This window comes from Mytilus galloprovincialis, chromosome 6 (assembly GCF_965363235.1).
Source record: "Mytilus galloprovincialis chromosome 6, xbMytGall1.hap1.1, whole genome shotgun sequence".
Taxonomy (NCBI): domain Eukaryota; kingdom Metazoa; phylum Mollusca; class Bivalvia; order Mytilida; family Mytilidae; genus Mytilus; species Mytilus galloprovincialis.
Genome location: NC_134843.1, coordinates 57,124,820 through 57,132,808, shown reverse-complemented (window position 1 = coordinate 57,132,808; position 7,989 = coordinate 57,124,820).

Below are 7,989 nucleotides of genomic sequence, written 5' to 3'. Positions count from 1 at the left end.
TAAAATACAAAATGTAGGAATAGCCAAAAGACTACTTCAAAAACTGCACAACAATAGTAGTGTTTCTCTATATTGTAGTATGTTCTTTATCCACATCTTCGCTTTTAGGCTCTGAACGATTTCATAGATACAGTAAATGTTCAAAAGATGCGTATCCTGCATTTGTTTGCTTATTATTTCATATAAAACCATTTTTTTCCAAAAAAAATTGAAGGCATTTACGTTTAAAGACGAGAAATTGTCTAAACAAAAATTGTTTTGTCATAGTTTTGTCTTCGTGTGTTTTTTGTTGCTTTCTAGTGATGTGAACACAGACAATGTTTTGTTTTACAATTTCATGATAAAATTTATAGCAAATTTCTCAACAGAATATAGCATTTGTGTTTATTTCGTGAGAACAAGAAAATGATCCCCAACAAAAATACAACCGAATAAACAAAATAACCTGTGACAATTCTGCTTATATTTGTACCAAATTTCTTAAAATCAAACTAAAACAACCCAACATTTTTTTGAAAACATTTTGTATTATATGAAATATATAGCGAAAAAAATTCCGACGACGAATACTTAGTACGTTATCATTGACATAACCACACAATCATGTGTACTCATAGAGACCATTCTGTAATGTTCAAACTATTCATGGCTACATTATAGTGCCCGTGGATTACCATGTGATTCTATAACCATGATAACGAAGTTGATGTTTTCATGTTTAGGGTTCATTGATTTTAGTAACAAATTAAATTGATTTTAAGCAACCTACATGTAAACATTTTACAACGGTTTTATAAACTTCGATAAGAGTCCGTATAGGTCATGTTAACATAACACAATAACAAGTACTAGCATATTTTACAAGTGATAATACAAGTGCATTAAGAAGGAAATTTGAAACATCGTCTAAATGGGTATAATTTGTTATCTAATAAGTTTCGTATTTTGGCTTAAAACCAAAAACGCCTTTTCACAGCAAACACATTTGGTTCACTGAGTATGGTATTGAATATAATGTTTTAAAGCAAATTATCACTGTTTCCGCTTATTATCATACAGAAGGTCCTGAGGTGATATAATGTTCCGCATGTTGTTACCGAATTTGTTTTCCATTAACAAATTAAGGTTCCGCAACGTATTATATAAAGTAAACTATAGAAATTAGATACGACTGCTGCTTTCATAACAATTAGAGCTACTTCATAAATACGAGGAAAAATATAAGGTTCCTTCTCTATCATTCATTTCTTTTCATTGGTTTTCATATAAAGGATAACAGGACCTGTCAGAATAAGTGCACGACAACAAACAACACATACAATAGTTATCAAAAGTACCAGGATTATAATTTTATACGCCAGACGCGCGTTTCGTCTACATAAGACTCATCAGTGACGCTCAGATCAAAATAGTTCAAAAAGCCAAATAAATACAAAGTTGAAGAGCATTGTGGACCCAAAATTCCAAAAAGTTGTGCCAAATACGGCTAAGGTAATCTACTCCTGGGGTAAGAAAATCCTTAGTTTTCCGAAAAATTCAAAGTTTTGTAAACAGAAAATTTATAAAAATGACCATATAATTGATATTCATGTCAACACCGAAGTGCTGACTACTGGGCTGGTGATACCCTCGGGGACGAAACGTCCACCAGCAGTGGCATCGACCCAGTGGTGTAAATAGTTATCAAAAGTACCAGGATTATAATTTTATACGCCAGACGCGCGTTTCGTCTACATAAGACTCATCAGTGACGCTCAGATCAAAATAGTTCAAAAAGCCAAATAAATACAAAGTTGAAGAGCATTGAGGACCCAAAATTCCAAAAAAATGTGCCAAATACGGCTAAGGTAATCTACTCCTGGGGTAAGAAAATCCTTAGTTTTCCGAAAAATTCAAAGTTTTGTAAACAGAAAATTTATAAAAATGACCATATAATTGATATTCATGTCAACACCGAAGAGCTGATTACTGGGCTGGTGATACCCTCGGGGACGAAACGTCCACCAGCAGTGGCATCGACCCAGTGGTGTAAATAGTTATCAAAAGTACCAGGATTATAATTTTATACGCCAGACGCGCGTTTCGTCTACATAAGACTCATCAGTGACGCTCAGATCAAAATAGTTCAAAAAGCCAAATAAATACAAAGTTGAAGAGCATTGAGGACCCAAAATTCCAAAAATTTGTGCCAAATACGGCTAAGGTAATCTACTCCTGGGGTAAGAAAATCCTTAGTTTTCCGAAAAATTCAAAGTTTTGTAAACAGAAAATTTATAAAAATGACCATATAATTGATATTCATGTCAACACCGAAGTGCTGACAACTGGGCTGGTGATACCCTCGGGGACGAAACGTCCACCAGCACCACCAACAAATTCCCTAAATCTTCAACAAAATAGACAAACATGTATGTGTTGTTTTATTGCTGTCAATGACGTGTTTCCATCAATATAATAATGATTAAGCTAAACTATCACAAACGCTAATAATTACAAGAAGGAAAACTCTACCATAAATACAAGTCTTTGACATCATATACGATAATAATGGCACATAAAAGAGTATCCTCAATAATGTTTTATTACGTTCGCAAATTACTTTTATTGATGCTATCAACCGGTTTGAGGAGATTCAAACCAGATGCCATGTCCAACAAATCTGACTCTATCGTGTCTTAATATAGAAACAGATATGGTATTACTAACACTGATTCAGTAATCCACCAGAGATCAAATCAAGTAATGACAAGTCATCATATGGATTTCAAAAATAAGTAAAACTCTTCCTGTATAGCAAGCTATAAAAATTACAAATTACAAATGTAAAACAATTCAAACGAGAAAACGTAAGGCCTGACTTATATAAAAAACAAAAGGTATTATATTACCAACAGTAGATTAATATTCGAATTAAATTGCTACTCTTAATTGAGACTTAGGGTTTTCCCTGTGTTGTAGTTATACTATTTATAAGTTTAAACTGGTTAGTGAATGCCAGATATATCTTTATATAACAATGGATAAGAACAAATCGTACATTCACTGGCAGAGCCCTAGGTTAGTTGATATCCGATTTGTGGTAGATTGAAAAGGTATGATTTAAAAAGTAAAAACACAAAAAATACTGAACTCCGAGGAAAATTCAAAAAGGAAAGTCCAAAATCAAAAGTCCAAACACATCAAAAGAATGGATCACAACTGTCATATTCCTAACTTGGTACAGGCATTTTTTAATGTAGAAAATGGTGGATTGAACCTGGTTTTATAGCTAGCTAAACCTCTCACTTATATGACAGTCGCATCAAATTCCATTACATCGTCAACGATGCGTGAACAAAACAAACATACTCAAAGAGTGAAAATGTCAAAAATAGGGGTACAGCAGTCAACATTGTGTTATCATCTTAATCACTATAAAAACAACAAATGTAACGAGGAAGCACAAAAAGGCATACATCAAATTTAACATCCTCATTTTGCTTATCTTATACGATTTTATTTATCTATGTAAAGTCTACCAATAAAGAATGGAAGGTTTTCATTACTGGTGTAAAATTGCGCGTATGAAATTCGCACAGGTAGACATAAAATAATTTTGTCGTTCAAAGTATGACGTCATACATAAATGCAGAGTCACGTAAAGTAGATATAACAAAAAACAGACTTAACAGTAAAAGTAATAATAATAAATAAAATAATTGTGTGGTTCAAAGTATGACGGGATACATAAGTACAGAGTCACGTCAAATGTATATCATAAAAAACAGACTTAACAGAAAAAGTAGTATTAATGAATAAAATAGTTTTGTCATTCAAAGTATGACAAGATCCATAAGTAAAAGTAATATTAATAAATGAAATAATTTTGTCGTTCAAAGTATGATGTTTTACATAAGCACAGAGTCACGTTAAATGAATATCTCAAAAAACTGACTTAACAGTAAAAGTAATATTAAAGACAAATAAAAGAATACTATAACACGTTATTAAGATGATAACCAACGTCAGTACGGAAAATATACCATCTTGTATTATTTTGTGAAGTTGATACGGAATATTTATCAACAAGTTATTGGTACCTTCCGATGAACTTTTTTAGAAAAAGGACGAGACGTTCCTTGACATACCCCTGGTTCATCAACTTTCTGCTCAGACACTGGTGACGTTTAACAAAGTCTGAATAGGAGCTGCAAGCTCTTGCATACCGAATAAGTTGGGAAATGTATATTCCATATGCAGGTGAAGTTGGTATATTACTACTAAGGTGGGGAAAATTGATAATTTCAAAATTAAAATCGTCTCGTTTGTCATAGATTCTGGTACTGAGATGACTGTGTATGTCAAATTCGAGGTATAAGTCTAAAAATGAGGCGGAGGAAGCCGTGTCTCTTTAATTTCTAGTTCTGGTGGGTATATTAATGGAACCCAATCAGAAAAGTTCGGATTGTTAATCATCAATATATCTGAAAGTGAAATTAAATAACCTGGCTTCTTTGATCTTCTTGTTTTTGACAAGTGTCTGAAGGTACTCCGATTCATATTAAATAAGAAGAAGTCGGCAAGGAGAGGCGCACAGTTCGTTCCCATAGGAATGCCGACAATTTGTTGAAAATGTCTACCTCCAAATTCAACAAATATGTTGTCAATAAGAAACTCCATCATACTGATCACTTGTTCCTATGTGTAGTATGTTTTACCTTTCTGTTCCTTATTAACAAAATATGCCTTATGGTATCCCAAAGTGATAAATTTATAGCGTATGCTACCATTTTTATGATGAAAAGCATTGTGGATTATTTCTTTTAGACGTTTTTTTTCAATTTCACATGGGGAATGGTTGTATACAAAGTTGAAAAATCAAATGTTTTGATAGAACTAATTTCAGAAAAAGACCGAGATTTAAAATTATCCAGAAGATCTTTAGAGTTTTTAAGAATTCACATGGTTAATACCACTACGCGAGTAAACAGTTTCACAGTATATCTGAAGACCCTCTTATTTCTGTGTTATTCACACTGAATTTTGCCTGTGATTGTTTCTTCATAAAGTTTGTTCGATTCCAAAATTTCGAAAAAACGAAATAAGAAACTGTTGTTTATAAATTGATATGTGAAAACGTCATATTTAGATTTTTTTTTGGCCTTATCTCTGGTTCTGGATTCTTTCAGATCACAAGACGAGGAAGTTTCTAGTTAATCGATTAATAAGTGAAATCAAACCCTTGCAAACCTGTATCAATGTTCATACAATAAATAACTGTATTGTCACCAGTTAAAGCGGAAATTTTACACTCATTAAAAAATATGCGGATAACCCTCATAATATTTTATTACATTGTTTACTTTAACAAGTTGTGACTTCGATGAAGAGTTGGTTCATTGGCACTCGTACTACATCTTATTATATATATGTGCATATGTTTACCGATAAATAAATGAAATTAAGATTATACAGTATCGCCATTTTGTTATATTAACGTATCCATAATTTAAGTAATGCACAAAAGTGTTCGTTTTCCTTATTTTGTCCACATATAAATGTCTTTTAGACTACTTTGCGTTTAACTTTAATTTAATTTTCTATTACCCAATGGACATTTTTCACAGACACATATTACAAAAATGGCATTTTAACAACGAGAAATAATATGAAGACCTCCAATTAAGCTAATTATGCTAACAGCAAGGAAAGTTAACAATAGAATTAGGCCATTTACGTCACAGACTATTTATTAGTAAAAAAATCGGAAAATGGAGTGATATACGCATATGTAATTCGCAATCGCGATTACAATAAGGCGAGGACGACTAAATGCCACTTACCGTTTTTTATGTTTTATGGGCATTAATTTGAATAGTATGACTTTTCATTTGGATCAGCAGTTCAATATATATGGGAAGATGTGGTATGAGTGTCAATGAGACAACTCGCCATCCAATTAACAATTTATAAAAGTAAAACATTATAGGTCAAGGTACGCCGTTCAACACAGAGCTTTGGCTTACATCGAACAGCCTATAAAGGGCTTCAAAAATTACTAGTGTAAAACCATTCAAACGGGAAAACCAACGACTTAATCAATATGAAAAAAAAATCGTTTTTATTTAACATTGTATATTATTAATAGATTGCATAATCAATGATCAAAACCCACATATTTGGTAAGGGTATAAAAATATAGCCACCACGTGACTTCTTCCAGCAGTTAATAATTACATTAAATGTATGTTTCATTATAATACTTTATTCTGATTGGCTAACTGCACATCACATGTTATTCCTTAAGCAATTGCATTACACAATAAAACTTATCATTCACGATAACACGTTGTCCCATAAAAAAGTGCACATGTGAATTAAATAAAACAATTATAAAATTCGTGTTTTCATGATCAAAGCTAAAAAATGTAATTATGAGTATTGAATGTTTCTTTTTGTAACTTCAAAGGGTTGTAAAAGCGTTGACCGTGCGCACATCTTCATACAAAATGTACTTCGGTCAACCCCAATGAAGTTACAAAAAGAAGCCTTCAATTCTTAAAAAAAGTACGCCCGCCCGTGTAGCTGTGCTGAACGTTTAAATACGATAAATACAACAAATCGTTACCTACCCATCCTCCTGAATAAAAGTTAGAAATGTGTTTTAACTAACGGTGTGTTTACAAATTAAGTCAAATTCAGTATAATCTCTTTAGGGATGTACACAGCAATATCGAGTCGTTTAATATCAGATATTAGAGATGTACTATGTAATATCGACGGAATTAACTCAAATTAATATTCAAATCCAAGAAAGTATCATCTCTTTTCACAAGTTTTACAATGAATGTGAATCACATACTAAACTGGCTTTACGTTTTTGTGAATGGGGACATGGAGATAAAGTCATTGTTTATCAATGCCTAGTGGTAATGTTGATAAATAAAAAGATAGGTTACAGAGTTTTGCTTTCAAGTCCAATGTAGTCCGTGAACTTTAATTACAATATATATGCTTGACAGTCAACCTTAATTAAAAAGATATTTGGCAATAAGTTTTAATTATGGGTTTCATGTTAGACAGCCAGTCGTAACTGAATAGACATTGCGACCTCGTCTGAACGTTCGTTTTCACTCTAGAAATATCGTAAGTGACGCACTTATATATAAGATTTGCGTTGTTCTCCATAGATTTTCCTAACGCCATAGCATTTGATGGTTTTGTTTATTACTTTTGCCAATTTAGGAGAAAATGAATTCACACGCTGTGAATGGTTGGACAAATTGCCAATCAACTTGAAAACGATTGTCGTTCACAATTTCTTAATTTCCATCTAATGCCTTGATCAATATCGCAACTAAGTATTAAAGACGAGATAGTTTATTTTGATGTTTATTGAATAAGACATCCAGGGAATGAAAATATATTCTGAGAAAATAAATGCGTTTCATGGAATGTCCAAGGGCTATTACATTATTATCTTTATTACCGATCAACTTCAAATGATTGACTTTAGAAACAGTGGTAATACTGTTACTTTGTTTGTGTACATTAAACTACCAGACAAATTCGTCAATAGAGAGGTTGATCTACATGTAGGACTATCCATAGCACGTGTTACTTGAAGAAAATGAGTGTCTAGCGTATGACTATAAGACAGCAAACATACCAAAATAAATAACCCATGTACAGATAAAAGGCAACACACTGCATTTTTTTACAGCTAATTTTGATTATTTACGTTAAGTACTTCAATATCAAGTACGGAAAAAAGTAAATTTTGTTTTACAAAAATAGCGAAATCCTAGGAAAATTTACGAAACGACCTCAACCATATGGTAACGTCAAAGGCTGAAACACTTCACATCAATTAATAATTTACCTATACGGCACAAACATGATACTACTCACCTTTTTACGGCTACTTTCAAAGACGCACGGTACTTATAAATCTTCGGATTTAAAATGTTTGGCTTTGAGCGTTCCTGATGAAGGTAAATCCAGAAAAGC